The sequence below is a fragment of the Delphinus delphis genome, chromosome 3 (genome assembly GCF_949987515.2).
Source record: "Delphinus delphis chromosome 3, mDelDel1.2, whole genome shotgun sequence".
Classification (NCBI taxonomy): domain Eukaryota; kingdom Metazoa; phylum Chordata; class Mammalia; order Artiodactyla; family Delphinidae; genus Delphinus; species Delphinus delphis.
Genome location: NC_082685.1, coordinates 142864123 through 142881043, shown reverse-complemented (window position 1 = coordinate 142881043; position 16921 = coordinate 142864123). Strand labels below are relative to the sequence as shown.

Genomic DNA, 16921 nt, shown 5'->3' with positions numbered 1-16921 from the left:
ACCGGGAACTAGCAGTTTAAAGAGTGGCCACGGAGCCCCGAGGACACAGTTGCGCAAAATCCTGAAGGTGAGGCAGCAAACTCTGTGGTCCTTGGGGAAAGAGCCTGGCCGAAGGAAAAGCCAGGACAGACGTCCTGCCTGCAAGGCGGCCGAGGAAGCCTCCCCCGGCCCCACCGCGCGCACCGCCTTTAGGCCGCGGTCAAGGCTTTGGCTTTTACTCCCAGCTAAATAATGGCAGGGTCTAGAGTCAAGGAGTGACAAGATCTGATTTAGTCCTTCGAGTGATGTGAGGCAAAAGGAATAACCTGTGGGGAAAATTTTCCTATTTAAGCGTACCGGTACATATGCATATATAATTAACATACCATTTAAGTAAACTCATGAAAATATAACACAGATTTCGTCCCGTTTGAGTAAAATTAGCTTACCTATGCACTTTTTACCTGAAGAATAGCCCCCTTTTAATGTACAGAAGTAAACTTAATAGTGACCTGTACGGTAAAGTTTTTTCACGTGTTTCAGTCAGAGACTACAGGAGGCTTGGAACTGTACACACAATCACATTTGTACTCCAGCCTTGGCCAGTACCTCACTGTTTCGAACGTAAAGGAAAACGAAGTCTGAAATCGTCTGGCCCCAGGCCCCCCCGCGGCCCGCACTCCGCCGGCTCTCCCCGCGTGCTCGGCTCCACCCACAACTAGAGGGGGGCGCGGACTGGCTCCTCGCTCGAACAGCGTCGCCTATAGGCCCTTCTCCCGACTGCTAGGCAAGAGCCAAAACCACAGGCAACAAAATGCAAGACCAGAAAAGACCACATATTTCCAGAAATATATGCATCACAAACATGGTTCCATTTCAATCCAGCTGAGAATCTTCGTCTCCTCCACGCGTTGCGTTCCCACTCCTCAGAAATAATGCAGAGACTGGCGTAAAGTCTGGCCTCTCAAAAGGAAAGGTGTACAATACGATACATCCATCCACCCGGCTGCAGGGACACCATTTAAAAAATGCTCGGTCGCCGTCGGATCGCGGGCGTCCTCTACGTGGCCGCCCCGAGCTCGGCTCCCGAGAGCTAAAGACGAACAGTTGGGGCGGCGTGCGCGGGCTGCGAGACGGTCCGGGCCTGAGCGCCCCCCACGCACGCTACCACCACCGAACTCGGGCCCCGCTCCGGTCGGCCTCCAGGAAAATAAAGACCGGGAAGACCCGGCCCGCCCGTGCCGCAGCGAGAACGCCGCTCCGCAGGATCGACACTAAAAGGCAACATCCACAGCCGCCCTGAGGAGAAAGGCGCAGAGGAGAGCCGCCGCCGCCTTGCTGCCGGCCGCCGCCCGGCCCCGGGTGCGGTGCGGAGCGGGCAGTGCGGTGCAGCGCAGCCGAAGACGCGAACCGAAGTGGCGGCGGCGGCGCGGCGGTGGCGGAAGTGGAGTGGGGAAGAGGGGGTGGTTGTTAGTGTTTGGCGCCGGCGGAGGGAGTCATTCCTGCAGCTGCACTTCCGGTCGGCATTTTGTTCTGAGAGGGAGAGACGAAACGAGAGAGACACACACACAGGGCTCCTTCCCCCCCCGCCCTCCCCCCCCTCCCTCCGTCGGTACCGACTCACCCGACACCACCAAGCCGCAGGGAGGGACGCCCCCGCCGACTGGAGGATTGGTTCCCGGGCCGGCGGCGATGCCCCCCCGGTAGCTCGGGCCCCCGGTCGGGTGTTTGTGAGTGTTTCTATGTGGGAGAAGGAGGAGGAGGAGGAAGAAGAAGCAGCGATTTGTCTTCTCGGCTGGTCTCCCCCCGGCTCTACATGTTCCCCGCACTGAGGAGACGGAAGAGGAGCCGTAGCCACCCCCCCTCCCGGCCCGGATTATAGTCTCTCGCCACAGCGGCCTCGGCCTCCCCTTGGATTCAGACGCCGATTCGCCCAGGTAAATTCCTGCTCTTTATTTCGGCGGCGGCGGCGGCGGCGCCAGGTCCTCAGCGTCTCTCCTCCTCGCTCCCCTCCCCGCCGTTTCCTTAGCGGCCCCAGGTCTCCTCCACGGGCGAGTCTAGAGTTCGCTCCTCTCTGGTGGCAGTCGCCCTGGGTGGCGGTGGTTTGGTACCCTCTCCCGGCCGGCTCCGGTGGCGGGGACTGGGCTCCTGCCGGGCGGCCGGGGAGGCGTAGGCCCGGCGGAGAGTGCAGGCCGCGGGCCAGCGGAATCTACTTGAGCTCGGGGATTAGGAGAGCTTCGGGCTGAGCGGAGCTACTGCTGGTCGGTGACAGGCCTTGCCCGGGAGAAGAGCCGTAGCTAGTGAGGAGGCGGAAACAATACAACTAACAGCAAATGTGCCTTGACCGTCCCCATATTTACAACTTTCCTGGTCCGGGAGTGGGGAACGTCCCAGTGAAACAAACAACCCCCCTTCTTCCCCCTGTGACCCCATGAAGGGAGGAAGTAGTTTCAGTTAGTGAGACAAATGTAAATACTCAGACACGGATCCAGTGGTAATTCTTTTCCTGTGTAAAACTTGTTTGGACGTTGGAAAGTTAATAAAGACTCATTTTCTTTTTAAAAAGAATTAAGTCGTCCACATGAATATTTCATATAGGAACCCGTAGTGTGGTAGACAACTGCATATGACCCCCACCCACGCAAAGAGCTTTTATGTTGCTGTTTGACAGTGTGTTGCACATGGACTTTTTATTCAAAGACAAGTATAAAGTACTTGACAGGTTTACCCTGCCACTTTATATTTGTGTGCGTTGTATAAGGACAGTTTTAAACGATTATACATAACACACTTAGGTACTTCCTGATCTAAACGTGTAGAAGCTTAAAAAAGATTTTTTAAATGTTCTGAGAATTGTGCTGAGATACAGGTACAACCAATTTTCTTTAGAAGGATGGAAATTAAGTTATGCTTAAAATCCCTGGGAGGTTAAAAAAAAAATGTAGAAGGTGCCATCCTTTCATGTCAGGGCAGATCTTCTTGAGGTCCCAGGATTGTCATTGGCTGTTTGTGCCCATGATGTTTGACTGTGTAATGAGAGAGGTGTCATTTTAATAGGTCAAATGTATCTGTAAATGCTGGAGAAAAAGGTCAGTTCTATCTTAAATTCTAGTTCACAAATAAGTTAAGTGTTTAGGTCTTGCTTATGGAGGCGTTGGTAATGTAGGTTGGCATAAAGGAAAAACCAGTTTAAAAGTCCTCAGCCATACAAGTTGCACAGAAAAATAAATGTACCTGGGTTAGACTGTTTTGATACTTTGTCTCATAGTCACTGAAGGAAACCTTTCATTGCTTAAAATGAAGCAACACTGATCAAAAAAGTCCCTTGTTTTATTAGTGGGTGTTAACATTGGTTCGAATTTTTTGTGTCTCATTGAATTATTATTGTCATTGTAGAAGTAACTTTTCTGAAGGTTGTTCTTGAGTTTGGCCCTCTGCTTAAAATAAATTGTTCCACATTTCCTGCAAACGTATGGATAAATGTTAAAAAGAGTGAAGTTAATATAGCTGTCACGTACGAGGCATGTTTTTAATGCTATAAATCCGTGTAGTAGTCAGTAGCGTGTCCGTGATTTGTATTGGTCAGGGAGCAGTTTGAATTTTAAAAAGCCTGAAGCTCCTGCTGAGCCCCAATCCCGGCCTCCCTCCCTCCCACTAATCTCCCATTCCTGTCTTTGTGCTGCCTGCTCCTGTTAGACACTGTTTGCTACAGGGCCTCAGGCCTACACTGGGTGGGGGGCACGCTAATGGGGGCTGGGGAAGGGGGGGGAGAATACAGAAGGTAGGAACAGTTCACTTCTTAAGCGGAGGATTTGGGGGTGGGAGGCGGGGTAAGGGCTTCAATGTAAATGTTTAAAAGGCCCTTATATGAACCTGCGATTGTCTTTACAACTTAAAATACTGAGACCTATGTCAAGGGATGAACATACTTCTACTAAAGGTAATGGAAAGAGGAGTTCTGCTTGCTTAGTTTTCATCAGCAGGAACAACTTATCTTTAGCGTTTTATATAGTTAAAGGGAGCTTTCTTACACAGATGTTTAAATCAGTATATTAGATATCTATTTATGTGACTGATTTTTTATTGTGACTTGGAATTAAAGTGAATTAGTTCTTATCAGACCCTATTTTCCTAATTCTACATATTTAGTAATCTGTAAATAATATAGGTTGTGTGATAGCTTTCGTTCAGATACCATAAATATTTCTTTAAATTACATTGAAAATATTTTTTGTTTAGTCCAAACCGATTAAATAGATTATTTTTAAAGGAGACATTGTGAAACTTGAGTAAAACCTAAACTTGAACTTTACATTTTTGATAACTTAGTTGGAAGGAATAATTTGTGTTTCCCTAGAGATTAGGAATAGTCTGCTCTACCTCCCCTGTATTGGTCGGGATAGTCACCAGTGGCTAATCTTGTATTTCCATTTTTTTTTTTTTAATTCAGCGAAAGGAAACAACTATAAGTGTTCCAGAAATCTTATAATGCTGGTTATATTATAGGATAAATATTTCATAATATACTTAGAAGAAATTTCAACAGTATGGTTTATTGTTTCTTTTGAGTCTGCAGAGTTACCAGTAACTTATAATAATTACTTGAAAAGAAAGTAGTTTTAAAGTATATCATGAAAGTCTAGTAAATCAAATTAAAGTTGAATAGTAAATAATTACTCTAGTGTTTTGAGATGAGTATATTGGATGCTTCCTTTTGAAAGCCATTCAACAAATTTGTTTACTAAAGTTATTCGAAAGCCTTTTGAACCTGTGCTATGGATCATTATTAATACCGTCCACCTTTAAGAAGAAAAGAGTTATCTTCGAAGAAAGACTATTTCAGATTCTCTTTGGGGATGAAAAGTGAAAGTTTTCAGTATGGTAGTAAGCCTAGTTTTGGTTTTCTGCATAATGATCATTATTAAATTTCAAAAATATTATGAGCAAAGCTGTACCAATTCAAACATGAAGTTTTCTTTATTTGGAGCCAGGCTACCCAACTCAAACATGTATTTTCTATGGCTTCCTAAACTAATTTCATATTTAATTTTTTGGTACCAATTCATCATCAGACTGCTATAGAAACATTTGAACCCATCTGTGTTATATTTTGACATACTCTTCTATGGTATTTTTACTCTCCCAAAATAAGGTGTAAAAATTAATAATAAAGAGTAAATAAAAACTAAAGAGTTTGTGTTTTACACAGTTTCATTTAACTTTCCGCACTCTGTTGCTTATTAGGAAAAGCATAATTTGTAAGTAATTCTGAAATTTTTTAAATAATGTAAGATTTCAGTTTTATATAAAGTGACTGGGAAGACTGAGGTAAATAAAAATTCTTTTCATAGAAATGTAACTTCAATTCCGTTTATCACATTTATTTGCCATAAAACGAGTAGGAAATTACTGACTAGGAACTTTATAGAAGCCTGGTAATTAAGTGTTTAGTTGACATCTTTAATATCCTGAGCATACTAGGTTGGCTTTGGTGGTAATGTATGGTCTTATGTAGCTTTTACAAATCATTTAAAAATATACTTTTTGAACAAAGTTTTTTTCTATTTTTAGCAGATGTCAATAATTATTCTCTGTATTTTTAAGTCAGTCCTTTTTCAGGGTGACCTGAGTTCATTCATAAATATTCTCATTTCCCTGCAAGGTAAATGACCAGCGTGATTTCCATTTTTTGATGAAAAACTCAGAGGCCACATGATTTGTAGAGATTCATGTAGTGACTCAGTGGGAGATTAGGTATTCTCTGACTCTTAGTAGTTTCTTATTAGATTATGTTGCTGTAAGAAACCTGTGAGCTTTGGTCATGAAGCTAGGTATTGCTCAGTGCTGACACTGATACCATTTGTGATTTTTTTCAATTATCTGAGTCCAAGGTGCTTTTCTCATCTCCATAGAGAGATATGATACTTGTCTTTTGGTTGTATTTTCCTGGTATGAAAATAGTACTTTTACATTAGAAATCTTGACCTTGTGTGTATATATTTGGTGTTCAGGTGATTAAGTTTATTTACATATGTCCCTCTTCAGGAGTGTAAGTGAATTAACTGTATGTGTAGTAAATAATGACTCCTTAAAGTTTTATTCTTATTCTGTTTTTTAACTACTAGAGTGGAATTTTAGTGTTTCTAATTGATTTAAATGCGATTTTAAACACCAAGTCTGCAGTCAGTTTTAATGAATTGAGTTTTGTCAGATTGCATTATGTTTTAAGGCAGGTTTCTTTCTATTCCCAAAGTGATATTACTAGGAGAGATCATTTCTTGATACAGCATTGCCAGCTAGGTAAGATTTTGAGGGGTTATTATTTGCCAGGAATTGTGTTAACGTGTGTATGCCCCCCCAATATTACCTCATTTAATTCTTCTAACAGGCTCCTGAAATAGAAACAATTATCATCCACAATTTACAGGTGAAGAAACTGAGGCTGAAAATGTCAGAAAACTGTCTATTGTCTTATTAGTATGATCAGTCTGACTTATATTTGTTTTTAAGGACTTAGGATTCCACATTTCTGGTTTTAGTAAATTCTTAATTATTATCCTTTAGTTGCTCAGTTGAATCAATACTTAAAAGTCATGTAGTCAAGGAAATTATGTACTTTAGGCAAAGAACTAAAATAGAATCTAGACTATATATGCTATATATATTAATAATAATTTCAATAATTTTGAAGTCAGCACATCTTTACTGTCTTACATTGTAATTTTGAGTTTGTTAATCTGAATTTTTTACTTCTTTTAAGTTTTTTATATTGAGTTGAAACTGTCAGAGCATCTTTTTAGAAAGGGAAAATTGAGCTTTAGAGTGATTTTATTCATAGAAATGTATATGACCAATTTGTATTGTAGTAGATGAATCTATAAATTAGTATGACTGGTACTTTTTAAAAATTCCAGTATTTATATAGCCAAAGAATGTGGATTGTTTTGACGTTCTCAGCTTGGGAAGTTGTGCACTTATTCCAGAGCTGTTGCCATTACATACACTCTTATGGGGATTCTTTTAGTGAATACCTTTATAGACCTCGAGCTAGTATTTTTTTCTCATTCTTAATGGCATACGTTTATCTTCAGGGGTGAATTTAAATTTTAGAGACAGTAAAAAAGTAATTTAGAACTTAGGAAAGCTAAGATTTAAGATCTTTTTTGTGTCAGGCATTGTGTTGAGTGCCTTACATTTGTAATATGTAATATTATTGAGTGATTCCCATGTGCCAAAAACTGTGCCAGGAGCTTTATATGTATTTTCTCAATTCTTCAAGGTATAGTATGAGTTTGGTTATATTTATTACTCTAAGATATTAGAGAAAACTGAGATATAGAATGATTAAGTGACTAAGGTCATACAGCTAACAAGTGGAAGAAAGTGGAGAAAGGACTCTGGAGTTGATGCTTCACCCACCACCCTTAACCACTACACTGTTTATCGTGATTACCTCCCAACTATCCAATGAGGTTAGTGATAATGTTTTTGTTTTACAGACAAGGAAGTTGAAGCTCATCATGTTTAATAACCTGTCCAAGGTGGCAATTCTAGCAGGTGTTAGAGATAGGATCCCAACTCAAATATGTCTAATTCTAAAACTTCTATTCTTTCCATTCTGCCACTCTGTCTCTTCAAGATTTATAATACTTTTGTTTGTTTTTTTTTTTTTTTGATAAAAAGAGTAGGCTTGATTATAAAGTAGTGAGACTTGTTTTTCTTGTGTGGCTTATAAAGCTATCCTATGGCTTAAAAAGAGGAATTCTAAAGTTTTTTGGTCAGTTATAGCTGATACATTATCTGATTACAGTCTTTTAAAATACACCTTGTTAACTTTACACTATACAAAATGTTCCTATGTACAGATGTGCATTTAAATAGAATATTGATGTTAAATATAATGCATGCTGTATTTTTTGAAAGTGTGGAAAAGCCACTTTATTTTCATAATATTGTGATTCTTGAATTATTTTTTATAAAAACATTAAGCATTAAAAAATATTCTCAAGAATACACTAAATTTTTAACATAATTAATGTAGGTAAATTTTTTTGCCATCTTACGTTTGTGTAACATTTAACATGATATAGCAAAACTCTTAAAAATTTTCTTTTGTATGTATTTGCCTTTTGGCAGAAAGGAAAAACTTTAACAGGATGGAAAAACATGGAATTAGCAACATTGATTAATTTATTTATTTAAATAATTTTGTATACTTTTACCTCTCCTGAGAAATTCAGAAGCTGTGACATAATTTTGAAATACTGGATTCCTTTTCGTTAGAATGAACACATTTGGGTCACTTATACTCTCAATTCTTTAGTCTTGTGCCAATAAAATGCATGTGTACTTCATAAGTACTGTTTTTTAAAAATAGTCATTGATTCTAGATACGTTAAAAACTAACAGTGCTTGAAACACTAATGAATTATTAAAATTCAAACTATAGTTTACTGTAAAAATATTAATATTTATGATGGTATATTTAATTTCTTTATTTACAAACAAACAAGTCCTTGAAATTAGTCCTAGTAAGGAAATAGGAGTTTTTTCAACATTCAGTTTTCTCAACACTGCTACTTGGCAACCCGTTTGGGATTTTATTTTATTTGTTGTTTTGCTTGGTTTTTTCCTATATTTGCTATGTTTTATTTTATTTGGTTTTTTTTTTAATTGAAGTATAGTTGATTTACAATATTGTATTAGTTTTAGGTGTACACCATATTGATTCAGTATTTTTGCAGATTATATTCCATTATAGGTTATTATAAGATAATGGGTATAATTCCCTGTGCTATCCTGTATATCCTTGTTGCTTATCTATTTTAACCCTTTCAGGATTTTAAAATCTGCTTTTAGTTCTCTTTGTCTGATAGGATTGCCAGTTTCTACGTAAAGAAATTGATGATCTGAGTATAGGCTATACATAATTTAGTTTTTCTTTGGTAATGACCAAATTGAAATTTTACATGGGTATATATTGGCCCTAACTCCCATTAAAAAAAAGTACTGTTCTTAAAAAATTGTTGCACATAACATAATCTTTTTCCCAGGGTTCTGCCTATGTCTCAGAAAACTCTTAAGGTTGAAAGTTGAAATGTAATGGCCTAAAAGCTACTGCTATCATTTTTTTCCCTTTGAGAAAAGAATTAAGAATCCAGTATTCATGCTGTAACCTACTCCAGGTTATCCTGAAAGACATATATGCAGTATGCTTTTTATTTAACTCTACTAATATTCTGTTTCCCTTTTCTTATGTATCTCTTTCTCTCTCTGTCAGTGTGCAATCTTTATCTCCCCCCCTAAGCAAATTTTTACACAGCTTGGTGAATATAGGTGATATTTTTAATGTTAATGAAACCTAGAGCAGTTTAAAAGGCCTCAGATTCTGAGATCTTCATAAGTTCAAAATATTGCTGGTGAAAAAGCATTGACACTAACTGTGAAAATATATACTAGGGTAGCATTCTTACTTTGTTCTGGAGGTGTGTTACTTCTCAAAACGTCAGCTCAAGGACCAGAAATTTTTTTTTAAGGAGAAAGAGAAGGCATGGCCTTTTTTGTTTAAGTTTCCCTGGCCATTTAATTTCATAGCATTTGTCAGTTTATTGCTTATACCTCTTGATAAAATAATTTGTTCCTATGTTTTTCAGACATACTAAACCACCAGCTCTATGAGAGCAAGGAGACATTTTCATGTTTATGTCTGTAACACCATCGCAGTGCTTGTCCTGTGCTAGAGGTATTCACTACATTTTTGTTGAACTGATTAATTAGAATTAAACTATATGATAGTATTTACATATATCCCAATCAGTACATACATCACATAACTTATGTATTAAAAGAATCAAAGAAAAACTTAAAACAGTTATTTTTTTAGCTGTTAAGATTGTAAAGCATAGGAAGGAGCTTTTGTTTTGCTCCCTTGGGCAGTAGAATTGAGAGTAAGATACTGGGATTTATTGTAAGAGGGAAAGTATCTAAATACTTTGTTTTAAGCTTAAGATTGGTTTATTGTAGTTTTTGTTTTCTTTGCTAATTTAAGTATTATATATAATAACAATTTAGATAATTAGAAATATATTACAGCACATTAAAAATGCTGTTTAAATATAATAGTGATATGGTGACTGAATTTTTTTTAAGTAAGACTTATTGAGGTATAATTTACACTATAAAATTCACTATTGCCGTTGTACAGTTTGATGAGTTTTGACAAACATTATCTTGCAACTGCTGCCTTAATCAAGACATATAATATTTCCATCACCCCCCAAAGTTCCCTTATATCCTTTTGTAATCAGTTTCCTACCCCTAGTCTAGCCCCTGGCAGCCAGATCTAATTTCTGTCCCTGTAGTTGTGTATTTTCTAGAATGTCACGTAAATGGAATCATACTTATATAGGCTTCTGGGTCTGGTTTCTTTCACTTAGCATAAGGCTTTTGAGATCCATCCATGTTGTTGCCTGTATTAGTAGTTTGTTGGTATCTGAATTTTGAAATTGAATTTGATATACTCTTTAACTTTGGTACTACCCTGTCAAAAAATACTTTGAATAGTTTTAGATATTTGTCTCAGATTTTGCAGCTGCTTTATTATTGGACATAATTTTACTTGCCCATGTTTACCCCTCAACTCCAAAAATCTTGTAATTTACATTACTGTTGAGTGGCGTGCATTTATACTAGTCAATTCTGTTAGGTTAGCTGCTCTACCAAGTAGGTAAAATAGACATTGCCCTCTTTTTCATCATAATTAAAATAGGTAGCATCGTGTATTTTGAACATACAGCACATAGAAACTGGAACAATGGTGCAGTGATAACTTATCCAGAAATTGAGTTTACACTTTAGTATAAAACTGCTGTTTATACTAAAAATAGAGCATAGGTTATAGTGAAGAACAGTCATCGCTTCTCCTCTAATCCTTAAAGTTAGAGAAGTAGTGCTATTTCCTGAAAGTTGGGGCAGATAATGATGAAAAAGAGTTATTTTGTTTGACCACCTATTTTGTTCCCCCTCCCTCCTCCCTTTTTGAAACCACTTTCTCTCTTGGGTGCAAGGATATCAGTCTTATTTGTAGACTCTTTGCTAGCTCTTCCATCTCTGCGCACTCCTTAAATATTGGTATTCCCAAGGTGGTTCTTCAACCTTCATTCTGTTCTCTCTTCCTATTGATTTAATCTATTCATTTGACTTATTTTACATGCTGATGACTCACATATCTCTCTCCAGAATATAATTTTCTTCTGAGACATATCCAGCTGTCTTACCAGGCACCTCCTGATGTCCCATAAATACTATAAATTCAAAAGTAGTGTAGAAGTCTGAACTCATGTGTCAGTTCTTCCCTAACCTTATCCCCTCCCACTCAAAAAGAAAAAGTATTCTTAGAACTATGTGAAGTAGGTTAATGTTCCCATCATTAACTCAAGTTGCCTAAACTAGAAACTTGGTGATAATGCTTGACCCTTCTTCTTTAGTGTATCTCCAAACAAGTTGTTTACCCAGTTGTTCACCCATTCATAGCACGTCCCTGAATATCACTTGAATCCATCCCTCCTTTACAGTTTGATTCTGAGAGTGGGCGTGTACGTGCAGCTTGTTGGATGGAATAATTTGTAGCATTTTAGGAAAGATTTAGAGGTAATTGTGAAAGATGTATTTAGTGTTAGGATACTTTTTGCTCATATGCTTGGGCTCTGATAATTTAAAATTACGGTGTAACTTTCAGTACCTTTCATGTTTTATAGCTTAAATGTCAATGTTTTCTGTACCCATTTCCATATCTAAAATCCAGAACTTCTTACGTTAGAACCCAGTGTATCAAGTAGAACAGTTTGAACTCAGTCTTCTTTCCATACCTTACTTTTAGAGCACTACATTTCATGGATGTGTACGTTCATTTAAATGCTGCATGTTTATGTGTTCAGGGGCAGAGTCTGAATTGAGAAGAAAATGAGAATGTAGGAGCAAAGGAAGGCTTTTAATTGACTTTCCTGTACTGTGGAAGCAAGTTTACTTGTATAACATTTTCATTTTTATTGCAGGTAACAAAACTAAAGAAGCAAATGCAGTGGGGATATGATACTGTTCAGTTGCTAGGCATGCAAACATTTTTAATGGCAAGAGTCACATATACTGTAGCTGTATTACATGTTTGTGAGTTAGGAGGTTGTTGCTCATGGTTTTGTATAACCTTGCAATGTTTCTTCCTTAGAATAAGAAGTTATCTCCTTATTCCCCAGTTTGAACAGAAGGGTATGCTTAGAGTCACTGATTTAAATAACCCTAAGTATCTCTTGTGAAGGGCATCTTAAAATGTGATGCTACCTTGAATAATGAAGTAAACATTTTCCTCACTGTATCTAGAATTTATAACTAAAGAAATAATAGGTGCTGTATTTTGTTCTAGTGCTAATTGCCATGTTTTTGAGAAAATGGGATCAATCCAAAGGCTGTTTACAAAGACTGACCAAGAACCTTGCCTAGTTATTGAGTTGTGGTGGCTTGCACATAGTAAGCATTCAACGAACAATTGTTGAATACATGAATTTGAATTATATTTTAGTTTTGAGATATAGGACTGATTGGAGTGACAGCAGATAGGTGGGGCTTGCTAAATATTAAGCAAATTTGATAGAGGAAAGAGAACACTGAGCCCGTAAAAGGTAGGACAGCCTTTAAAGCAAAGAATTGTGTAATTTAACTACTTGTATTTGGATAATTAGGTTTGTTTAGCTGGATAAGAGGAAGATCTATGTACAGAAGTGTTTTTGAATTCTTTCTATTCTTTTATTCCCACTCCAGTTCTGCTTCTGATTTCAAGTATTAGCTCTGGACTTCCATCTTCAGTGGTAAGGGACGATGTAATAGGCTCAGGGATAAAATGACCTGCATAATCCAGATATGCATATTAGGACATGGGAGGTGTTGGTGGGAAAGGGAGAGATATTATAGTTCTTCAGTCGTTTCCAATTATTCATGGTTTTTAGCTTATGTCAAAGTGCCATTGTCCTCAGTATTGAGATGAGGGGGCCTAAACACTAGAATTTAAAACGACTTAGAGATTACAACATGCTTGTTACTATGCTACCTCGATCTTGAGCCATGTTGCCACCTATGCTAATTATCATATGGTTTTAGTGATTCTGTTTTCAACTAGACGACAGCCACCAAAATTTTAATGTTCTTTATAAAAATTTCATACTTCAGCCATTCTCCATTCCCTTAGTTTTCTTGGGAACCAAAACTACTTATAGTGTGCTGGTATGATAGGTAAGGCTAAATTGTGGGATTTAGAGCTTAAAAAATTTTAAGAATCTCAAAGCGAAAGCTTTTCCCTCTCTTTTTTCCTTTAATTATAGAAGCAGTATGGAAAAAAACTACATGCTATTTGGAAAATAGGAAAAAAAATATAATCTCATATTTTATGTTTTTCCCTACTATGTTTTTAATAAAAATATTTGTAGAATATAATTATGGTTAAATATGTATTTACGGTATAAATATATGTACCTAGTCCTGTTTTCTCTTAAGGTTTTATCATAAAGATATTCCTAATTTTTTATATAGTGTTCATAAATATTTAAAATGTTACCCAACATTCTGTCAGTGGATGAACCGTAATTTTCTTAGTATTCTACTTTGGACATTTTACTTGCTGTCACTTCTTTCTGTACGAAAATGAGGCAGTGGAACATCTTTATATGTACAGTTTTTTTCCCCCTTTGGGGACTTTATTCATTTAGAGTAGAATTCCGTTAGTGGTAGTTAGGCCAAAAGGTTTGAACCTTTCTGTGGCGCCTAATATGTATTTCCAAAAATAGTTTTACCCTTCCATAATCTTTATTTTCATTCACGTCTTAATTCATTCAGTGAATTCATTTCTTTCATATGATGCACCTTTCCTATTAAGATTATTGTTAGGTCATTTAAATGCTCATCTCCTCCACTGTTGTGGCTGTGGTCTCTTTTCAATATATTTTTGAACTTCATAATAAAAATAATGGGTTTTTCAAACTGGGTATATCATTTGGAGGTATTATATAGTGAAATTAGCATAGAATCTTGTCTGAACTAGCTACTAGCCAAGTGACATTTAGACCGGTCATTAAGCCCATTTCTTCAGCTGTAAACTGAAGGAGTTCTCAGCTTTTAGGATTTTTGTGGACTAATAAAAACACAAAGCAAAGGGGGAAAAAAGGAATTTAGATAAATGAAAGAAGAGAGTAGGTAGGTCCTAGAGATACAGTTATAGTTAAGGGATCATCAGTCTTTTATCTGCAGAAAAGTAGTAGGTAGATTTTAGATTGGAACGTATGAAAAAGAAAAATCAGTTTTTTGGTAGGTCCTATTACTTAGACTTAATTTTTGAGATATGAAACATCTAGTGTGATGTGGACTTGGCTTTGATCTCATATTCATTCTTTTGTTCATCAAACATCAAGTGTTTCCTCTATCTCAGGAACTATAAGGCATTACAAGTGGTGAAATAAAATATTTCACTCTTGCCTTCAAGGATCTTACAGTCTAATAATAGATAAAGATTTTGTTACAATATCAAGATTAACAAAGAGGATACAGTAGGAACACTGAGGGGGATCACCTAATTTAGGCTAGAGATGATGTATAAACTAAGTTTAGAAGGCCATTAATTAGACTTGGGAGTCTGGGGCAACAGTTTGATTTTGGAAACTGCAGATGCTTTGATTATTGGAGCATAGGGCTGGAAAAGGAGCGTGCCAGAAAGATTTGAAGCTACAGAGAGGGGCAGGGTCCAGATTATGAAGGAATGTATATGCCTTTAAGAATTCTGCATTGGCTTCTGAGTTGAGGATTGATTCTCAAGTTCCTTGTTTCTGGGCCTTGAAGTATGAAAGTTCCATTCACTAAAGATCAGGAATATAAGAGGAGAAGTTTATAAGAGTTGGAAGATGGGGTTGTAGAGGAAGGGAAGGAGATGATATTACAGTTTTAGGCATGTCAGTGGGACATTCAGGTTTGTGGTAGATATGAGAGTCTCAATACTTCAGAGCTGAGAAGACATTAGGCTTTTCTTTGGCAAAGTCATAATTATGAATTAGTCTATTAGAGAATTATTTTTATGAGGACATTTCTAAATCTATGTAGACTTTTAAAAAGGATATGTAAAATTTAAGTTTAAAACCATGTTGATATCCTAGAATTTCTTTTATTACCTTAACTGAGACTATCCAAGGCAATATTCAATTTATTATTATAGTTCTCGTATAGATATACAAATTAGAATTAGCATATAGCTTTTATTTATTTATTTAATTTATTTTTTAACATCTTTATTGGAGTATAATTGCTTTACAATGGTGTGTTAGTTTCTGCTTTATAACAAAGTGAATCAGCTATACATATACATATATCCCCATATCTCTTCCCTCTTGCGTCTCCCTCCCTCCCACCCCTCTAGGTGGTCACAAAGCACCAAGCTGATCTCCCTGTGCTATGCGCCTGCATCCCACTAGCTATCGGTTTTACATTTGGTAGTGTATACATGTCCATGCCACTCTCTCACTTCATCCCAGCTTACCCTTCCCCCTCCCCATGCCCTTAAGTCCATTGTCTAGTAGGTCTGCATCTTTATTCCCATCCTGCCCCAAGGTTCTTCATGACCTTTTTTTTTTTTTAGATTCCATATATGTGTGTTAGCATACGGTATTTGTTTTTCTCTTTCTGACTTACTAGCATATAGCTTTTTTTTTTTTTTTTTTTGTGGTACGCGGGCCTGTCTCTGTTGTGGCCTCTCCCGTTGCGGAGCACAGGCTCCGGACACGCAGGCTCAGCAGCCATGGCTCACAGCCCCAGCCGCTCCGCGGCATGTGGGATCTTCCCGGACCGGGGCATGAACCCGTGTCCCCTGCATCAGCAGGCGGACTCTCAACCGCTGCGTCACCAGGGAAGCCCACTAGCATATAGCTTTTGAAGCCAACATAAAATGAATAACTTTTGGCTGGTTAGTAGGAATACAGTCTACCAAACACTGTATCACTTTTCACATTTTGGATGGAATGGATATTAAAAAATTTAGTGACTTGGTCAAATTGTTGTAGATACTAATAGTCATTTGAAAATTTCTTTCAAGGCTGACCTAGAAGATCTCTCCAAACAGTCTTAAATCAGGGTTAAAAGTAGTATTTAAAAAACAAATCTTACTTGGTTTAAATTACCAGAAGATAATAATACCATTTCTTCTTATGGCTTTGTTTTCCAGTGTACTGACTATTACTATGAACTTAGGATAACAAAATGAATGTTCTTGTATGACTATTTTCTATTGTATAAGGCTGTTCTTAGGGCCTTCCTGGTGTATTTGTCTATCCAACATAATCTGAAGACTGCTTCTTTAGTTGGTTTTATACTAAATGCATACATATTATGAGATCTTTAGTGAGAACTATGTTGCTTTGCTCATGAGGGGATTGTCTTTACAGATATAATTTAAGGCCTGCTTTTAGAATAATTAAATAAAAAATGAAAAGCAGTAGCTTTTCAAAAGTATTATATGCAGGAATAATTATGAAGGAATCAAACTGATTTGTCAAAAATAATTTACCAGGTCAATATCAAAATGAAAATGAGTGCTTTCCTAGTATTTAAGTACATTTAAGTAAATGTACTTCTTGTTTTTTGTTTTTTTTTTGGATTAGAGAGTTGGCGTGTCAGAATCACCTAGGGAACTTTTTCAAATTATAACCCTTTTATGGAGATGTAAGGTAAATTTTATAAGTTTCTCTATTAGCTAGTTCCTTAGTAATCATTCCACAAGAATTAATTGAATAACTATTGTGCTCTCAGCAATGAATTCTAGGCATTTGATGCTAGGAATTTTTTTCAGCCTCCCTCTCAAAGTTTACATGGGTGCCTAAGAGATGCCTCTATTTTATTTATTTTTTCTATTTCTATT

General features: G+C 37.3%; 1 protein-coding gene across 4 annotated transcripts in view; it reads left to right on the top strand.

The window, feature by feature from the left end:
• Nucleotides 1–1595: 1595 nt before the first annotated feature.
• The window catches only part of NIPBL (NIPBL cohesin loading factor), a 191663-nt gene continuing 176337 nt past the window's right edge, over nucleotides 1596–16921 (top strand). For all 4 annotated transcript variants that reach the window (XM_060009584.1, XM_060009583.1, XM_060009581.1 and 1 more), the window contains exon 1: nucleotides 1596–1916. The gene's annotated coding sequence lies outside the window, so the exon portion shown is untranslated. The remainder of the gene's footprint in view (nucleotides 1917–16921) is intronic.